The 18,083-nt window shown below is 43.4% G+C and overlaps 1 long non-coding RNA gene and 7 other non-coding genes across 8 annotated transcripts in view; all 8 read left to right on the top strand.

The window, feature by feature from the left end:
- LOC119531511 overlaps positions 1–18,083 on the top strand; it is a 60,241-nt gene that overhangs the window by 19,969 nt on the left and 22,189 nt on the right. The window contains exons 22-29 of the long non-coding RNA XR_005216321.1: positions 794–866; positions 8,587–8,626; positions 10,317–10,379; positions 11,573–11,633; positions 13,340–13,452; positions 13,811–13,873; positions 16,825–16,952; positions 17,311–17,373. This is a non-coding gene — a long non-coding RNA (uncharacterized LOC119531511). The remainder of the gene's footprint in view (positions 1–793; positions 867–8,586; positions 8,627–10,316; positions 10,380–11,572; positions 11,634–13,339; positions 13,453–13,810; positions 13,874–16,824; positions 16,953–17,310; positions 17,374–18,083) is intronic.
- Positions 501–577, top strand: LOC119533619. Its single transcript, XR_005216741.1, has one exon. It is a non-coding gene; the product is annotated as a small nucleolar RNA SNORD115 (small nucleolar RNA).
- LOC119533601 lies at positions 8,266–8,344 on the top strand. Its single transcript, XR_005216724.1, has one exon. It is a non-coding gene; the product is annotated as a small nucleolar RNA SNORD115 (small nucleolar RNA).
- LOC119533597 lies at positions 10,010–10,088 on the top strand. The gene has a single exon (XR_005216720.1). It is a non-coding gene; the product is annotated as a small nucleolar RNA SNORD115 (small nucleolar RNA).
- Positions 11,755–11,833, top strand: LOC119533603. Its single transcript, XR_005216726.1, has one exon. It is a non-coding gene; the product is annotated as a small nucleolar RNA SNORD115 (small nucleolar RNA).
- LOC119533608 lies at positions 13,504–13,582 on the top strand. Its single transcript, XR_005216731.1, has one exon. It is a non-coding gene; the product is annotated as a small nucleolar RNA SNORD115 (small nucleolar RNA).
- LOC119533612 lies at positions 15,254–15,332 on the top strand. The gene has a single exon (XR_005216735.1). It is a non-coding gene; the product is annotated as a small nucleolar RNA SNORD115 (small nucleolar RNA).
- LOC119533594 lies at positions 17,004–17,082 on the top strand. Its single transcript, XR_005216717.1, has one exon. It is a non-coding gene; the product is annotated as a small nucleolar RNA SNORD115 (small nucleolar RNA).

Here is an 18,083-nt window from a genome sequence, read left to right as displayed (position 1 = left end):
CACACGAGGCCCCTACTTCAGTGTTTGAATAACGTGAATGTCAGGGACAGAGTTTGCTCTGAATGTGAGTTTGAATTCTTCAGGAGTTTTCATCATGAGGAATACTTCTTCAATTTATAAACTTTTTAGGTTTGGGATTATAGGAGGTATTCACAGATCATTTTAGGCCCAAGGAAATATTTCTTCATATAAATACCATGGTGAAGGCCAATGTAGTCCCCGTTCATCACGTATTTAGATTGACTTTTGGTGCTTGGCAACAATGCTCATTTCCAGCTGGTGAGAGAGTTGTCTCTAGGAGTGGAAAGCCAGGATCATCTATGCCTTTTGGCATGAAATATGGCATGGTGTATATGGAGGAAGAGAGTGATAGCAGAAGTTCATCCAACAGGTACTTTGATTCTTATGACCCTTTCCCTTGTGGAAAGAGCACTACAAGACTTATGCCAGTTGTCAACAGATTTAACAGAGACATACTAATAGAAGTGTTCATGCAAAATGTGTCCCATGAGAACTGATCTTGTTGAAGACAGATGAGGACGTAAAAATGATGCTCAGTAGGATTACACTGAGGCCCTGTCCTAGGAGATGACCTGGGTGTAGGAATGAAGTGTCCTTCATTTTGCTTCTTGGGCACTCATTGTGTTCCTGATAGCAGAATAAGGGACAGACTATGGCAAACACGTTTCCCTTGCATACCGGGACATTTCTGCGAAAGTCAGGCATTTTGGTAGTTGAAGCCTGTCCTCATTCTCTTATGTTGCCTAGCAATGTGGTAAAGGTCTTTGCTCAGTTTATTGCAGATTTGTGACTGGTGTCCTTCAGAGGGAAGTGCTGTGGAAGGAGGAGTAGGCCATTAATGGGAGGTGAGTGAAATATTTTGACTGACCTTTTGCCATTTGACTGAGAGCTAGTGAATCCTACAACCTCAGGCCCCTGCCATGACTTGATTCCACAACATGAACTCATGATCAGAGGTTTCTCCTGAAGGTGAGTTTATTTAATTGAGGACTTCCTCTTGGGGAACCTCAACTTCTTGGGGACTAGATACGGTTGCGTTTGGTGGGGCTTTGGGCACACGTTTTTATGTCTGTGGGGATATACCTAAATGTCCCGGCCGGCGGGACGTTCAACGGAAGCTCCGAGTCCTGTGAGGGAGGAATGGTATGGGACAAGAGACACGAGGAATGACAGCAAGACAGGTTTCTGATCAAGCTGCAAAACTTTATTGAAGAGGCAGGGTATATATACTCTAAGGTAGAGGGAGTGGCTAGTACGAACGGGTGGCGGCCTAGGATTGGCTGCTGCTGTTGCTAGGGCGGATGGCAGATGTAAGGCTAACACAGGATTGGTAGATGCTGTTGCCGGGTAGAAGGCAGGTAGTAAAGCTAGCACCCTAGATGTGAATTTTAGGCGCAAACGGCTATCACTTCCATAGAAGGCTGAGGGCAATTTAAACTGTTGTTACATCAGCCCCAGCTGTCATGTTGCATATCTCCGGCATTGCTGAGGGTGGATTTTATACATGCTACCTTAATCGTCCCCAACATCTCCTCCCTTTGTTTTTCAAAAGGATGGAGGAAGAATGCTGATCGAGCACTCTTTTGGCATTAACCTGCTGGGGGAAATAGAGGCCTCATTCCCCAAGTTGTTTGTGGCTCTGTTTTTCTGGGGAGGGGAGTTTTTGGCAGAGCAAAACCCCTATGCAAATGAGGCATATTTCTCAAGGAGCTCGAAAATGGCCTTTAGTTGCTTTGGCCCTCCTTTGCAGTGCTTTGCCTCGCACCCAGCGGTACCAATCATAGCATACGCTAGAAGCATACTTTCGAGTTATATGCTGCTCCCGTAGGAGGGGGTTTCTTACCCGTAAGGGTGGGTAGCAGTCAGATGATCTGGATCCAAACCCTGGTCAGCGAGGTGAAGCCGGTGATAATGCACTTGAATAGGCTTGCTTAGGGCAGAGTCAAGTTGATCCTTAACTAGCTGTATTATTCTTTTTATGGCCCAAGGAGCAAAAGATATTATAAGGATTATGGTTACTAAGGGGCCTAATATAGGAAGGAGGTAAGGGAGGATTCCATTAAGTCCCCAGGAGATACCCCCTTGGGTTTCTCACTCACGTTTGCGATTTTCAATTCCTTCCCTAAGTTTGGTCATAGAATCCTTAACTATGCCAGAATGGTCAGCGTAAAAGCAACATTCCTCGCCCAGTGCAGCACAAAGCCCTCCTTGCTTAAGGAAAAGCAGATCTAAGCCTCTCCTGTTTTGGAGAACAACCTCCGATAGGGACGTAAGGGATTTTTCAAGATGGGTAATGGAGATTTCAATGCGGGCTAAATCTTCGTCTATAGCAGCTCTTAGGTGGGAGAAGCCTTGGTTTTGGAGAACGATAGAGGCAATTCCGGTGCCTAGGCCAGTAATACCTAAAAGAGAAGCAATAGTAACAACCGTAACAAGTTCTCTTTTCTTTCTTAGCATGGCTGGAGACTGCGCGACCAAGTGGTGATAAAGGTCTTCCTCTGTATGAAAGAGGACATGGGGTAACACAGCCACTAAGAGGCACATTTCCCCTGTTTCAATTAGGGCTTTTGCTGATACGCAAGGAGTAAGCCCCGTAGAAGAGCACAGCCATTTTGCCCCTGTTGGGGGGATATAGAATTTACCAGGCGATGGAAAGGACGACTGTGCACAGACTGTTTTTAAGGAGGCAGAAATATTACCAATACAATGCCCAGAGTGAAGAACAGATTGCATGGTGAGACCGATTTTTCTTGCATTCCAAGGGCATTGAGAAGGATTGTCTTCATTAGAAGTATTAAATGTAACATTAAGAGCTATAGCATCATAATAAGGAGGCTTGGCAGAGAAACACAGCCAACAACTACGAGTAAAATTAGGTTGGGAGGAGTTTAGAGAGAAAAAGGTGGCTTGGAGTAGTGGCCAAAGCGGGCTGTCAAATGATATGGACGGGCTTGAGGACGACAATATTGGGTTGCTAATAAAAGGAGGAGTAGTGGGGTGAATTTTGGAAAGATTTGTACTGGGCGTGCTCGGGACAGGAGGGGTAGCTGGAGGCGTGAGCACTACATTTGGTCCAATGGCAGAAGGTTTTTGCTGTACTGCTTCCTTCTTTATTAGAATAAGGCTTCCTGGGTCGGTTGATGAAAATAAGTAGATTCTAAAGCCCCATGTCCGACCGTTTAACCAAGAGTTATCAGTGGGGAGTTGTACGGTGAGATTTAATTTTTCACAATTTGAGTCACCAAATGTAGATAAGGTGGTGCGTTTACCGAGTGTGCAGCCAAGGGGGGACCATTTTAAAGTTAGGTAGTGATCAGGGGCGGAAGGTTTCCAATTGGTAGCTAATGTTTCACACCCCCAGTATGCACAATAGTACTGGTTGGGAGTATTGCAATATTGTTTTCTGGGGTTGGAGGCCGGGCACATGTAATATTGGGCTTTGTTAAGGCATGGTGTGCCGTCTGAACATTTAATTAGATCACTGGCATAAACAAGGAAGGAGGGGCATCCTGCTGTAACTTGGGTTTGTATAACTGTGGAATCTTCCCATCGTGCTAAGGTCCATTTCCAAGGCTGATGGGGGTTGGAGTTGCCGAAGGTGGCATGCACACTTTGCAGGAGAAAATATAAGGCGGCAACTTTAAATGGCAGTAGGCATAAGAAAGCCATACTAATAGAGGCTATAGGTTCTTCCCTGTTAAGGGAGACAAGCTAGCAAAGTAATACACCCTACAACGCACAAATATGCTATAGCAAGCAGGGATCTTTCTAACGGATTCCAATCTTTCGGGGCAACGGTTGCTAATCCGGCTGCAAACAGCAAAGCCAGAAGACCAATTAAAAAAAGCCAATAGTAATTCAAGTGGTAATTCATGTGATTAGTTATGGAATAAACCTGTAAGCAGGACTTCTTTCCACTTCCGGTTGTGTGCGGACTGGTTGTCTCCGGATGGGTTATAGCAGGAGTTATTGATGCGCTGGAAGAGAAAAGAAAGATATTTTTCTCAGGGAGAGGCTTCTACCCTGGAAAGGTTATTATTAAGAGGAGGGGAGGGAAGTGTCTCAGGGGTTTGTTTCGGCAATGAAGAATTAATATGTTTTATCAGCCGTTCTGGAAGCCAGCGAGGACCTTCCCTCTGTTGATCGTATATGCAAGCAGAGCCTCGTCCCCAAATAATCACGGGGTCAGGCCCATTCCATTCTGACGTTAAGGGGTCACGCCACATAACAGTGGCTTGTTGCGTTTGCGTTTTGGGATGCCAATGTCTGTCAGCTGCAGATTGTCCTTCATCATCCAGAGTTAGGAAGTTAAGAACAAAAAGAGCATGATGTAAAAGGTCTCGAGGTCGTTGTTTGGTGAGATTGAGAGTGCTTTCGGCTAAGCGGCACAGGGCATTTTTTAAGGTGCGATGTGCTCGTTCTACCATTCCTTGCCCCTGGGGGTTATACGGTATTCCCGTGATATGCTTAATTTGTAATTGTTGACAGAAGGTTTGAAAATTTTTTCCAGTATATCCAGGCCCATTGTCTGTTTTAATGATTTTAGGTTGGCCTAAAGTAGCGAAGCAATGTAGTAAATGAGAAATAACATGCTTCGAAGCTTCTCCTGTTTGCAAGCTAGCTTGAGAAATGGCCAGGTTGCTTACAATTATAGCATGTTGGAGGCTTTGCTTGTGCCGTAAAATTTTTATGCTGCGCTGCAAAATTTTGAAGAGCGGCGCCAATAGCTATTCCAAGGGTTTGAGTGGGCCCGATGCCAGAACAAAGCTTTATGTAATTATTAAGGCTAGTATTACGAAAGGGACGGATTGCTGCTTGGCAGGCAGCGTTAGCATTCTCATAGGCCAGGTGTTTAATAAAATCACTTTCGTTTTCGCTAGCCCCAAATAAGCGCTCAGCCATGTTTTGCAGGTGGCTAAGGAAATCAGTATACGGCTCATCAGGCCCCTGTCTTAATTTAGCAAGAGAGGCAGTGGCGGCGCCCTTTTGCGGAAGTTTTTTCCATGCTCTAAGCGCGGCCGTTTGTATTTGTGCTAAGAGACCTGGGGGGAATTGAGCCTGCTTATCACTTTGATGGTAGGGACTTTGACCTAAAAATTTATTTAAGGTCCAAGTTTTAGAAGTGGCCTTACGGGCATTGCGGGTGGCATATTTTTTACAATGCTCCTCATAATCAGATTTCCATAACAGGAAATCACCGCCAGACAAGGCAGCTCTGGCTAGCTGGAACCAATCATTAGGAATAAGTTCCTTTTCACTAAGGCTCTCCAGTAGGGCGAGCGTGAAGGGAGCGGTAGCGCCATAATCACTCACTGCCTTTTTTAATTTCTCTAGATATGTTAGACTAAGTTTTTTATATTTAGCAGTTGAGGTGGAACTAGCTTCCTCCTGCTCTCCTTCGCTAGAGTCGGGGGAATCTGATTTATTACTCTCCTCGCTATCGCTACCAGAATCGCCATTTTTGGAGCCCGTGACACCATGTTGAGAACTGGCAGCGCCCTTTTGGGAGCCGGCGACGCCATTTTGAGAATCTCGAGTCTGACTACGCGTAACCGGAAAAGCATAGGCGCGGCGAGTACAATGGAGGCGCGATGAGCGGGCATTTTCTGGAAGCGAAAGGGCTGCAATGCTTTGAGTTGCCGACCAGAGGTCGGCGAGCAGATCGGCGGTATGCTGCCGCTCCTGTTTAAAAGTTTCTCTAAAATTATCGGCGTGTAGCCGGAGATTTTCTGTGGCTTCTTCTAAAGCATGAAACTGAGATAAGGGCATGAGTGGATAAAAATGAGAATATGGTCTGAAAAAATCGGGTGCATAAGGGGGTGGCCGAAACGGAGGAAGGGAGTTGCTTTCTAAAGAGGGAGAAATTTTAACCTCCGGTCCCTCCAAAGTGGGAGAAATTTTAGCCTTTGGTTTGATTTCATACTGATCGGGTGACAAACTGACTTGACTGGTTGGGGTATTTGGCCTATCCCTGTTAGAATTTTCGTTTAAAGGATATTCAGGCATGTTAATAATTACTGAGCCGCATGCTGAAGCAGGGCGAGAGTGCTCTCTCAAAGCTTCCTCTCCTAATTTACAGAGGTTTTGAACGTCTGGAGCTGAAGAGTGGACTTTTAGAATTTCATTAATTAGGTTCCAATAAGAAAAGGCAGTAACCGGGACCTTTTCAGGACCAAAGGTTCGAAAATAATCTTTTAAACAATCTCCAACTCTTAGCCAGCACTGGTGATCTATAGTACCTTCTTGAGGGAACCAAGGGCAGGTTTGTAACAGGAAATTAAAAAAGCGCGTGAGATCTTTTTTCTTTACTCGTGTTCCTCGTGCCTTGAGTGATTGCTTAACTTGACTAACATATAATTCGTGTTGGGAAATTCCTTGTCCCATGATAAGGGTGGGGGGGCTTACCTTTTGTTGCTTTCTTTTCTTCTTCTTCGTTCCTTTCGCCGACACTGATCAACTGGTGAACGGATCTGTCTCGCGAGCGCGCTTCCCCGCGGTGATCCCTGGTGTGGTTTTCTTTGTTTCTTTGACTGCTGAACGGATCTGTCTCGCGACCGAGTTTATTCGCGGCGATCCCGGGTGCGGTGAGTGTGAGGTACCTCTCTCCTTGAGTGCGGCGTTCCGTCTCTCACAGAACTTCGAGCCCCACTTTGGGCGCCAGTTTGTCCCGGCCGGCGGGACGTTCAACGGAAGCTCCGAGTCCTGTGAGGGAGGAATGGTATGGGACAAGAGACACGAGGAATGACAGCAAGACAGGTTTCTGATCAAGCTGCAAAACTTTATTGAAGAGGCAGGGTATATATACTCTAAGGTAGAGGGAGTGGCTAGTACGAACGGGTGGCGGCCTAGGATTGGCTGCTGCTGTTGCTAGGGCGGATGGCAGATGTAAGGCTAACACAGGATTGGTAGATGCTGTTGCCGGGTAGAAGGCAGGTAGTAAAGCTAGCACCCTAGATGTGAATTTTAGGCGCAAACGGCTATCACTTCCATAGAAGGCTGAGGGCAATTTAAACTGTTGTTACATCAGCCCCAGCTGTCATGTTGCATATCTCCGGCATTGCTGAGGGTGGATTTTATACATGCTACCTTAATCGTCCCCAACACCTAAATAGCAATTTGTGGCTGATGGGCACTTTCTTCTCAATTCATTAGACATTTGAACTGCCTTGAGGGCTTTGTGGGCCCATGAGTAATTCCATCCTGGGAGACACTGTCATACATGTGAGAGGGCACCAGTGTTTCGAATCTAGTTGTCTGTGACACTGGGCATTACAAACATGGCTGAGGAAACAGGTCTTTCTCATCTTCTTAGGGAAAGTGTAGTGGATGATATATGACTTCCAGCATTCAAATATCAATGAGAACTGATTGAAATATTCCCACTAATTCAGTCTGATTTCGGCTTTATCTCTTATATGTTGTCGGGTGTGTTCTGGGCATCTTTATGAAAAACATTGCTTTCTCTGAAGTTATATGCAAATTACACTGAGATGTATCCACTTACAGGGTTACCATCTCTCCTGAGCAAGTTTTGGTGTCTGAAGAGATGAACAGTTTTATCGAGTGCTCAGTTACTGTTCATTCCCTGTGGCCTAGGAAAATTCCTGTAGTCTGGTGAATGCTCAGGTTTCCAAATGTGGGAAAATAAAGTGCTTCTCTAAAATTCCTATCAATACCTCAGAAGAGTTTCAGGGAAAAGGTACAAGATATGAACTGAATGACTTTTGGGGTTTTGGTCCAGATTTTGGAGGTTTGGCAAAATCCCTAATATGAGATTTCAGATGCATTTCCAGTGCCAGTATTCCACTTGCTCTCCTTTGTGCTAATCAGCTGGAAAGACCATGGGGTAGCTTGGTGTTACATGAAAACTCTACGTACCTAGTGTAAAGACAAAAACTTGTAGTGTTCTCAACTTCCTATTTCCTGGTCCATGGGCATAAACCTATTAATGGGTCTCTTTTCAAGAAAGGAAAAGGTGGTCCATGACATTTTGGAAGGAAGGAGCTGCCCCCACTGGAGAACTGTGTTCCATCTTTAACCATGGTCTTATCCATGCTGTCCTAGTAGGGAACCTGTGGAATGCAACAGCAGTTACCTACCTGTGGCAACTGTATGACTTCTTTGTAAATACTGCAATGAATGAAAATAACTCCAACGCAATGTCAGCCAAGGCTTTCTGGAAGGGGCCTCCAGTAAGCATTCCCAATGGTAAAGTACTTGTATGACTGGAGAGAATTCTGGCTTGGGTCAATGATGAGAGCAGATCTTGGTGAAGACAGATGATGACAAAAAAATTATGCTCAATAGGATTATGCTGAGGACCTGAACTTCAAGATGAAAGGGGTAAGGAATTCAGGATCCCTCATTTTCATTACAGTTCAGAGATGGGGATTGAGACATGGGAAACACTGTGGCTAATTGGATTTTCTGTGGCCTACCTGTGTATTTGTACCAATGTGATCCATTTTGCTATTTACGTCCTGCCTTCTGTGCTCAGTTTTGCCTAGTCAGATGGTAAGTCAGTGCTCAATCCCCAACATTTATCTTTCCACCTGTGTCTTTCAGAGGGAAGAGCTGTGGAAGGATGTCCTCTCCATAATGGGAGGTGAGTGATTTATTCTTGACCGACATTTTACAAATGGCATTGTTAGCCATGGATGCGACACATCAGGCCCCTACGTCAGTGTTTGAATAACGAGAATGGCAGGGACAGAGTTTGCTCACAGTGTGAGTTTGATTTCTTCAGGAGTCCATCTGGAGGGACACTTGATCCATTTATGAACATTTTAGGCTTGGGAATGCAGGTGGTATTTGCAACTCTTTTTAGGACTGTGGCATTATTCCTCCATATCACTAGTTTGGTGAAGCCCAAGGTGGTCCCCATTTATAACATATTTAGATTGACTTCTGGTGCTTGGCAGCACTCCTCATTTCCTGCTGGTAGGACAGTTGTCTATAGGAGTAGAAAGTCATTATTACCTATGTTCTTCTACATGAAATATGGCATGGTATACATGGAGGAAGAGAGTGATAGCAGAAGTTCATCCAACAAGTACCATGATTGTTATGTCCTTTTCCATATGGGAAGAGCATTGCAACACTTATGCCATTTGGTCATCAAATTTAACAGAGAAACACTAATAGAAGAGTTCATGCAAAATGTGTCCCAGTAGGGCTTTCCCTTGTCAAAATAGATGTCACACAGTTTTGTTGTTTCAGGAGAGTAAGCTTTTTTACTTGAAATTGGAGGGATACCACATTAAGATGTTTCAGAATCCAGGGTTGCCTTCTCTCCTGAGCAGCATTTTGCATCTGATATGTTGGAAAATCTTACTGATCCCAACCTTGTGGTACAAAATGACTGGTGATTCATTATGGATACTCAAAACGCAAAATATAGGCATGTGCTTTGCTTCTCTGTCAATCTTGTAATTCCTTGGGCCATGGTTCACGGAAGGTGCACCTGAATTGCACGCAAACTTATTGGATTAGTAAATCCAGAGGAGGAATGATGTGCAAAATCACTATTATGAGAGTGCTGCTGCAACCCACTCTCAGCATTATGTTTGTATGCCCCTTGTGAATATAGGTGAAGGATATCAAGGGTTGGTCTGATGTTTTATGAACCAGAGGGATGCACTCTAAATACAGATCTTGTCCTGTTCTCCTCTTTGGGTTCACTGACCAGTGGTCTGAATCCAATTCATTTGTCCCATTGTGAGAGTGACCACAGTGGTACATGTTTTAGGAGCACACACCCTTTAGAGCACTGTTTAAATTTTAGCCAATATCTGACCCATGTATTCTAAGATGAGGACCCTGTGGTAATGCAACTGAAGACACCCATCCTGGAGGCGATTGTATCACCCCATGATAATGCAATGAAATAGTAGAACTCCAGTACCATCCAAACCCAGTCTTGCAGGATGGAATCCCTGGTAAGCATTTGGAGATGTATGGAATGTATGAGTGGAAAGAGGCCTGGCTTGGTTCGATGATGAGAACTGATCTTGTTGAAGACAGATGATGACATAAAAATCATGCTCAATAGAATTACGCTGAGTCCCTGCCCTAGGAGATGACCCAGGTATAGGAATGAATTGTCTTTCCTTTTGCTTCTTGAGCACACATTGTGTTTGTGATAGCAGAATAAGGAGAAGACTGTAGCAAACTTGAGTTTCCCTTGTATACCGGGACATTTCTATGGATGTCAGGCATTTCTGTAGTTGAAGCCTGCCCTCATTCTCCTATGTGGCCTAACAGCGTGGTTCACATCTTTGCTCAATTTATTACAGATTTGTGACTAGTGTCCTTCAGAGGGAAGTGCTGTGGAAGGAGGAGCAGGCCATTAATGTGAGGTGAGTGAAATATTTTGACTGCCCTTTTGCCGTTTGACTGAGAGCTAGTGAATCCGACAACCTCAGGCCCCTGCCATTACTTGATTCCATAACATGAAATCATGATCAGAAGTTTGTCCTGAAGGTGAGTTTGTATAATTGAGGACTTTCTTCTGAGGAACCTTGACTTCCCAGGGACTAGATATGATTGTTTTTCAAGGGACTTTGGGTATACATTTTATGTCCGTGGGATACAGCCAAGTAGCAATTCATGGCTGATGGCAATTTATTCTCAATTCATTAGACATTGAACTAGCTTGATGTTCTTTGTGGGTCCATGAATATTTACATCTAGGGAGACACTGTAATATATATGAGAGAACGCAGTGTTCTGAATCTAGTTCTCTGTGAGCAGGCATTACATACATGGCTGAATACACAGGTAGCCAAGCTGCTATCTGCAATATTGATGTCATTTATTTCTCATCTTCTTAGGGAAAGTGTAGTGGACTACTTATGACCTCCAGTATGCAAATATCAATGAGAACTCTCTGATTCAAATATTCCCACTACTTCATTCTGACTTCAGCTGTATCTCTCAAAAGTTCTTGGGATTTTCTGAAGTTATATGAAAATTACACTGAGACATATCCTCTTACAGGATTACCATCTCTCCTGACCAAGTTTTGTTGTGTGAAGAGATGAACAATTTCATTGAGTGCTCACTTATTGTTAATTCCCTGTGGCCACAAGAATTCCTGTTGCCTGGTGAAGGCTCACATTTCCAAATGGGGTAGATCTAGTGCTTCTCTGAAATTTCTTTCACTACCTTGGCTGGGTCAGGGACAAGGCACAAGATATGAACTGAATGACACTTGAGTTATTGGTCAAGATTTTGGTGTTTTGGCAAAATCCCTAATATGAGATTTTTAGATGCATTTCTAAAAGCAGTATTCCACTTGCCTCACCTTTGTGCTAATTAGCTGGAAAGACCATTGGGTAGCCTGGTGTTATATGAAAACTCTACGCACCAAGTTTAAAATGAAAACTTGTCATGGTCTCAATTTCCTGTTTCCTGGTCCATGAGCTCAACCCTAATAATGGGTCTGTTTTCAAGAATGGTGGAGGTGGTTCATGATATTTGTATGACAGGAGCAGCATCCATTGAAAGCTTTGTTCCAGCATTAACGTTGGTCTTAACCATGTTGTCCTAGATGGGGACCCTGTGGAACACAACAGCAGATTCCTGACCTGTGGCATCTCTGTGACCTCTTTGTATGTATTGTAATGAATTAAAATAACTCCAATGCAATGTCAGCCAAGGCTTTCAGGAAGGGGCCTCTGCTAAGCATTTGCTATGGTAAAGAATTTGTATGACTGGAAAGAATTCTGGCTTGGGTCAGTGATGAGAACTGATCTTGTTGAGAATAGAAGATGACATAAAACTCATGATCAATAGGATTATGCTGAGGCTCTGACCCTCAAGATGAAATGGGTTCAGGAATTTGGGATCCTTCCTCTTTATTCTAGTGCAGGGATGTGGATTGAGACATGGGAAACACTGTGAGAAACTGGATTTTCTGTAGCCTTCCTGTATATTTCTACCAAATCGAAGCATTTTGCTACTTACATACTGCCTTCTGTGTTCAATTTCTCCCAGCAAGATGGTAAAATCTCTGCTCAAGCCCTAACAGTTGTCATTCCACCTGAGTTGTTAGAGGGAAAAGCTGTGGAAGGATGACCTCCCCACAATGGGACATGAGTGACTTATTTTTGACTGACCTATTGCAAATGGGATTGTGAGCCATGAACCTACACAGGAGGACCCTGCTTCAGTGTTTGAATAATGAGAATGGAAGGACAGAGTTTGCCCCGCATGTGAGTTTGTATTCTGGAGGAGAACATCTTGAAGAACACTTGATCCATTTATAAACATTTTATGCTTGCGATTCTTGGAGGTATTCCAAGATCTTTTTAGACCCAAGATAATATTCCTCCATATTAGTATTTTGTTGAAGCCCAGCATATTCACCATTCATCACATACACAGATTGCCTTCTGGTGCTCACCAATATGGTTCATTTCCAGCTTGTGAGATGCTTGCCTGTATGACTGGAAAGTCAGGATCACCTATGTCATTATGCATGAAATATGACATGGTGGATACGGAGTAAGAGAGTGACAGCAGAAGTACATCCAACAGGTACTGTGATCATTGTGTCTCTTCCCCTTATGGGAAGAGCACTGCAAGGCTTATACCAGTTGGTCATCAGATTTAACAGAGAAACACTAATAGAAGTGTTCATGCAAAATGTGTCCTAATAGGACTTTCCCTTCACAAAATTGATGTCACACAGTTTTGTTGTTTTAGGAGAACAAACATTTTCCTGAACTTGGAGGGGCACCACATTAAGATATTTCAGTATCCAGGGTTACCTTCTCTCCTGAGCATCTTTTTGCATCCAATGTGTTGGAAAATATTACTGACCACAACCTCATGGTATGAACTGACTGGTTTGGGTAAATGGTGGAGCATTATGGAAACTCAAAACACAAAATTCGGGCATCTGCTTTGCTTCTCTGTCAATCTTGTATTTTCCTGGGCCATGGTTCAGGAAATGTGCACTAACATTCCATGCAACCTAATTGGATTAGTAGGTCCAGAGGAGGTATGATGTGCAGTGCAGAGTCTCTCTTACGAGCATAATGTTGCAACCCACTCTTAACTTTACTGTTGTCAGCCCCTTGAGAATATAGATGAAGGATATCAAGGAGTGGCCAGAGGTTTTATGAACCAGAGTGCTACACGCTTTAAATAGAGATCCTGTCCTGTTCTCCGCTTTGGCTTCACTGACCAATGGACAAAAGCCTGTTAGTGTGTCCCATTAGGAAAGTGACCACAGTGGTTTGTGTTTTAGGAGCAGAACACCCGTTAGAGCACTGTTCAAAGTTTAACCAATATCTGACCTGTCTTATCCTAGATGAGGACCCTGTGGTAATGCAACTGGAGGAGATTGTATCACCCCATGATAATGCAATGAAGTAGTAGAACTCCAGTACCATCCATGCCCAGGCTTACAGGAAGGAGTCCCTGGTAAGCATTTGAAGATCAATGGGAATGTGTGAGTGGAGAGAGGCCTGGCTTAGATTGATGATGGGAACTGATCTTGTTGAAGACAGATGATGACATAAAAATCATGCTCAACAGGATTACACTGAGACCCTGTCCTCAGAGGTGACCTGAGTGTAGGAATGAAGTGTCGTTCATTTTGCTTCTTGGGCACGCATTGTGTTTGTGATAACAGAATAAGGGAAATACTGCAGGAAACTTGAGTTTCCCTTGCATACTGGGACATTTCTATGGACATCAGGCATTTTGGTAGTTGAAGCCTGCCCTCTTTCTCCTCTGTTGCCTGATGGTGTGGTACAGGTGTTTGCTCAATTTATTGCAGATTTGTGACTGGTATCTTTCAGAGGGAAATGCTGCGTAAGGAGAATCACGCCATTAATGTGAGGTGAGTGAAATATTTTGACTGCCCTTTTGCCATTTGAATGAGAGGTAGTGAATCCTACAACCTCAGGCCCCTGGTGTGACTTGATTCCATAACATGAATTCATGATTGGGGTGTGTTCTGAATCGGAGTTTGTATAATTGAGGACTTCCTCTTGGGGAACCTCAACTTTCTGGGGACTAGATATGATTGTGTTTTGAGGCTTTGGGCACACATTTTTAAGTCCATGGGTATACACCTAAGTAACAATTCATGGCTGATGGGTACTTTCTTCTCAATTCATTAGAGATCTGAACTGCCTTGAGTGCTTTGGGGGTCCATGAATAATTCCATCCTGGAAGACGCTGTAATATACGTGAGAGAATCCCAGTGTTTCCAATCTAGTTTTGTGTGACACTGGGCCTTATAAACATTACCAAAAGCTTCTATCTCCAACATTGATTACTTTTCTTTCTCAACGTCTTAGGCAAAGTGTAGTGGACGTCCACCATTCAAATATCAATGAGAACTCTGATTGAATTATACCTACTAATTCAGTCTGACTTTGGCTTTATGTCTTGTATGTTGTTAGGTGTATTCTGGGCATCTTCATGGAAAACATTGCTTTCACTGAAGTTATATGCAAATTACACTGAGAGGTATCCACTTACTGGATTACCATCTCTCCTGAGCAAGTTTTTGTGTCTGAAGAGGTGAACAATTTTATCAAGTGCTCACTTATTGTTTATTCCCTGGAGCACAGGAAAATTCCTGTAGCCTGGTGAAGGCTCAGGTTTCCAAATGGGGGAAGATCAAGGGCTTCTCTGAAGTTCCTATCAATACCTCAGAAAAGTTTCAGGTAATAGGTATGGGATAGAAACCAAATGACTTTTGGAGTATTGGTCCAGATTTTGGCAGTTTGGCAAATCCTTGATATTTCAGATGCATTTCCAATGCCAGTGTTTCACTTGCTCTCCTTTGTGCTAATCATCTGGAAAGACCATGGGATTGCCAGGTGTTACATGAAAGCTCTACACACTTAGTGTAAAGACAAAAACTCATCATGTTCTCAACTTCCTGTTTCCTGGTCCATGGCATAAACCTATTAATAAGTCTGTTTTCAAGAAAGGCAAAGGTGGTCCATGCCATTTTGGAAGGCAGGAGCTGCTCCCACTGGAGATGTTTGTTCCATCTTTAACCACGGTCTTATCCATGCTGTCCAAGAAGGGAACCTGTCGAATGCAACAGCAGATACCTGACCTGTGGCAACTGTATGACCTATTGTAAATACTGCAATGAATGAAAGTAACTCCAATGCAATGCCAGCCAAGGCTTTCAGGAAGGGGCCTTTGGTAAGCATTTGCAATGGTAAAGTACTTGTATGACTGGAGAGAATTCTGGCCTGGGTCAATGATGAGAACTGATCATCGTGAAGACAAATGGTGACAAAAAAATCATGTCCAATAGGATTATGTTGAGGACTTGACCTTCAAGGTAAAAGGGGTAAGGAATTCAGGATCCTTCATTTTCATTCTAGTTCAGGGATGGGGATTGAGACATGGGAAACATTGTGGCAAATTGGATTTTCTGTGGCCTACCTGTATATTTCTACCAAAGCCATCCATTTTGCTACTTACATCCTGCCTTCTGTGTTCAATTTTTCCTAGTCAGATGGTAGTCAGTGCACAATCCCCATCATTCATTTTTCCACCTGAGTCTTTCAGAGGGAAGAGCTGTGGAAGCATGACCTCTCCATAATGGGAGAAGAGTGAGTTATTTTCACCTGATGTTTTGCAAATGCGATTGTTAGCCATGGACACTACACATGAGGCCCCTACTTCAGTGTTTGAATAACAAGAATGGCAGGGACAGTTTGCTCTGCATGTGAGTTTGAATTCTTCAGCAGTCCATCCTGAGGAACACTTGATCCATTTATGAACATTTTAGGCTTGGGAATGCAGGTGGTATTTGCAACTCTTTTTAGGACCAAAGAAATATTCTTCCATATCACTAGTTTGGTGAAGCCCAAGGTGGTCCCCATTTATAACATATTTAGATCAACTTCTGATGTGTGGCAACAATGCTTATTTCCTGCTGGTAGGACAGTTATCTATCAGAGTAGAAAGCCATTATCACCTATGTTCTCCTACATGAAATATGGCATGGTATATATGGAGGAAGGGAGTGATAGAAGTTCATCCAACAGGTACCGTGATCATTATACCATTTCCCTTAAGGGAAAAGCACTGGAAGTTTTATGTGAGTTGGTCATCAAATTTAACAGAGAAACACTAATAGAAGTTTCATGCAAAATGTGTCCCAATAGGGCCTTCCCTTCTCAAAATTGATGTCACAGTGTTTTGATGTATCAGGAGAACACGCTGTTTTCCCTGAAATCAGAGGGACACTGCATTAAGATATTTCAGTACCCAGGTTTATCGTCTATCATGAACATCATATTTCATCTGATGCGATGGAAAATATTATGGACCCCACCTTCATGGCACAAGCTGGTTTGGGTAACTGGTGGTTCATTATGGATACTCAAAACACAAAATACCGGCATGTGCTTTGCTTTTCTGTCAACCCTGAATGTCCTTGGGCCATGGTTCAGGGATGTTGCACCAAATTCCGTGCAACCTTATTGGATAATTAAGTCCAGAGGAGGCTTGATGTGCAGAGTCTCTCTTATGAGTGTATTGTTGCAACCCACTGTCAACATTACTCTTGTCTGACCCTTGGGAAAATAGGTGAAGGATATTAAGGGGTGGCCTGATATTTAATGAAACCAGAGGGATACACACTCTCTACACAGATCCTGACCTGTTCAGATCTCTTGTTTCACTGACCAATAGCTGAAAGCCTATTCATGTGTCCCATTAGGAGAGTGACCACAGTGGTGCATGCTTTAGGAGCAGAAAACCAATTAGAGTACTGTTCAAAGTTTAAGCAATATCTGACCCATGTTCTCCTAGATGAGAAACCTGTGGTAATGCAACTGAAGACACCCATCTTGGAGGGGATTGTATCACCTCACGATAATGCCAGGAAGTAGTAGAACTCCAGTTACATGGAAGCCCAGGCTTGCAGGAAGGAATCCCTGGTAAGCATTTGGAGATCAATGGGAACGTACGAGTGGAGAGAGGCCTGGCTTGTGTCGATGATGAGAACTGATCTTGTTGAAGACAGATAATGACATAAAAATCATGCTCAATAGGATTACACTGAGGCCCTGTCCTAGGAGATGACCCAGATGTAGGAATGAAGTGTCCTACATTTTGCTTCCTGGGCACGCATTGTGTTTGTGATAGCAGAATAAGGGAAAGACTGTAGCAAACTTGAGTTTCCCTTGCATACCCGGACATATCTATGGAAGTCAGGCATTTCGGTAGTTGAAGCCTGCCCTCATTCTCCTATGTTGCCTAACAGTGTGGTTCACATCTTTGCTCAATTTATTACAGATTTGTGACTGGTGTCCTTCAGAGGGAAGTGCTGTGGAAGGAGGAGCAGGCCATTAATGGGAGGTGAGTGAAATATTTTGACTGCCCTTTTGCCATTTGACTGAGAGCTAGTGAATCCTACAACGTCAGGCCCCTGCCATGACTTGATTCTATAACATGAAGTCATGATCGGAGGTTTGTCCTCAAGGCCAGTTTCTGTAATGGAGGTTTTCCTCTTGGGGAACCTCGACTTTCCAGAGACTAGATATGATTGTTTTTCAGGGGCATTGGGCACAAATTTTTATGTCCATGAGGCTAAACCCAAATAGCAATATATGGCTGATGGCAAATTTCTTCTCAATTCATTAGACATGGAACTAACTTGATGTTCTTTGTGGGCCCATGAATATTTCCATCTAGGGAGACACTGTAATATACATGAGAGAACACCAGTGTTCTGTACATAGTTCTCTGTGAACAGGCCTTATATTCATGGCTGAGTAAACAGGTAGCCAAGCTGCTATTTCCAACATCGATGTCATTTCTTTCTCATCTTCTTAGGGAAAATGTAGTGGGCTACTTATGACCTCCAGTATGAAATATCAATGAGAACTCTCCGATTCAAATATTCCCATTTCATTCTGACTTCAGCTGTATCTCTCAAAAGTTGTTGGGAGTGTTTTATGGGTATCTTCATGAGAAACATTGCTTTTTCTGAAGTTATATGAAAAATTACACTGAGACATATCTTCTTACAGAGTTACCATGTCTTTTGACCAAGTTCTGTTGTGTGA

The sequence above is a fragment of the Choloepus didactylus genome, chromosome 4 (assembly GCF_015220235.1).
Source record: "Choloepus didactylus isolate mChoDid1 chromosome 4, mChoDid1.pri, whole genome shotgun sequence".
In the NCBI taxonomy this organism is placed as follows: domain Eukaryota; kingdom Metazoa; phylum Chordata; class Mammalia; order Pilosa; family Megalonychidae; genus Choloepus; species Choloepus didactylus.
The sequence above is the reverse complement of the archived record's forward strand: the minus strand, read 5'-3'. Positions and strand labels throughout refer to the sequence as shown.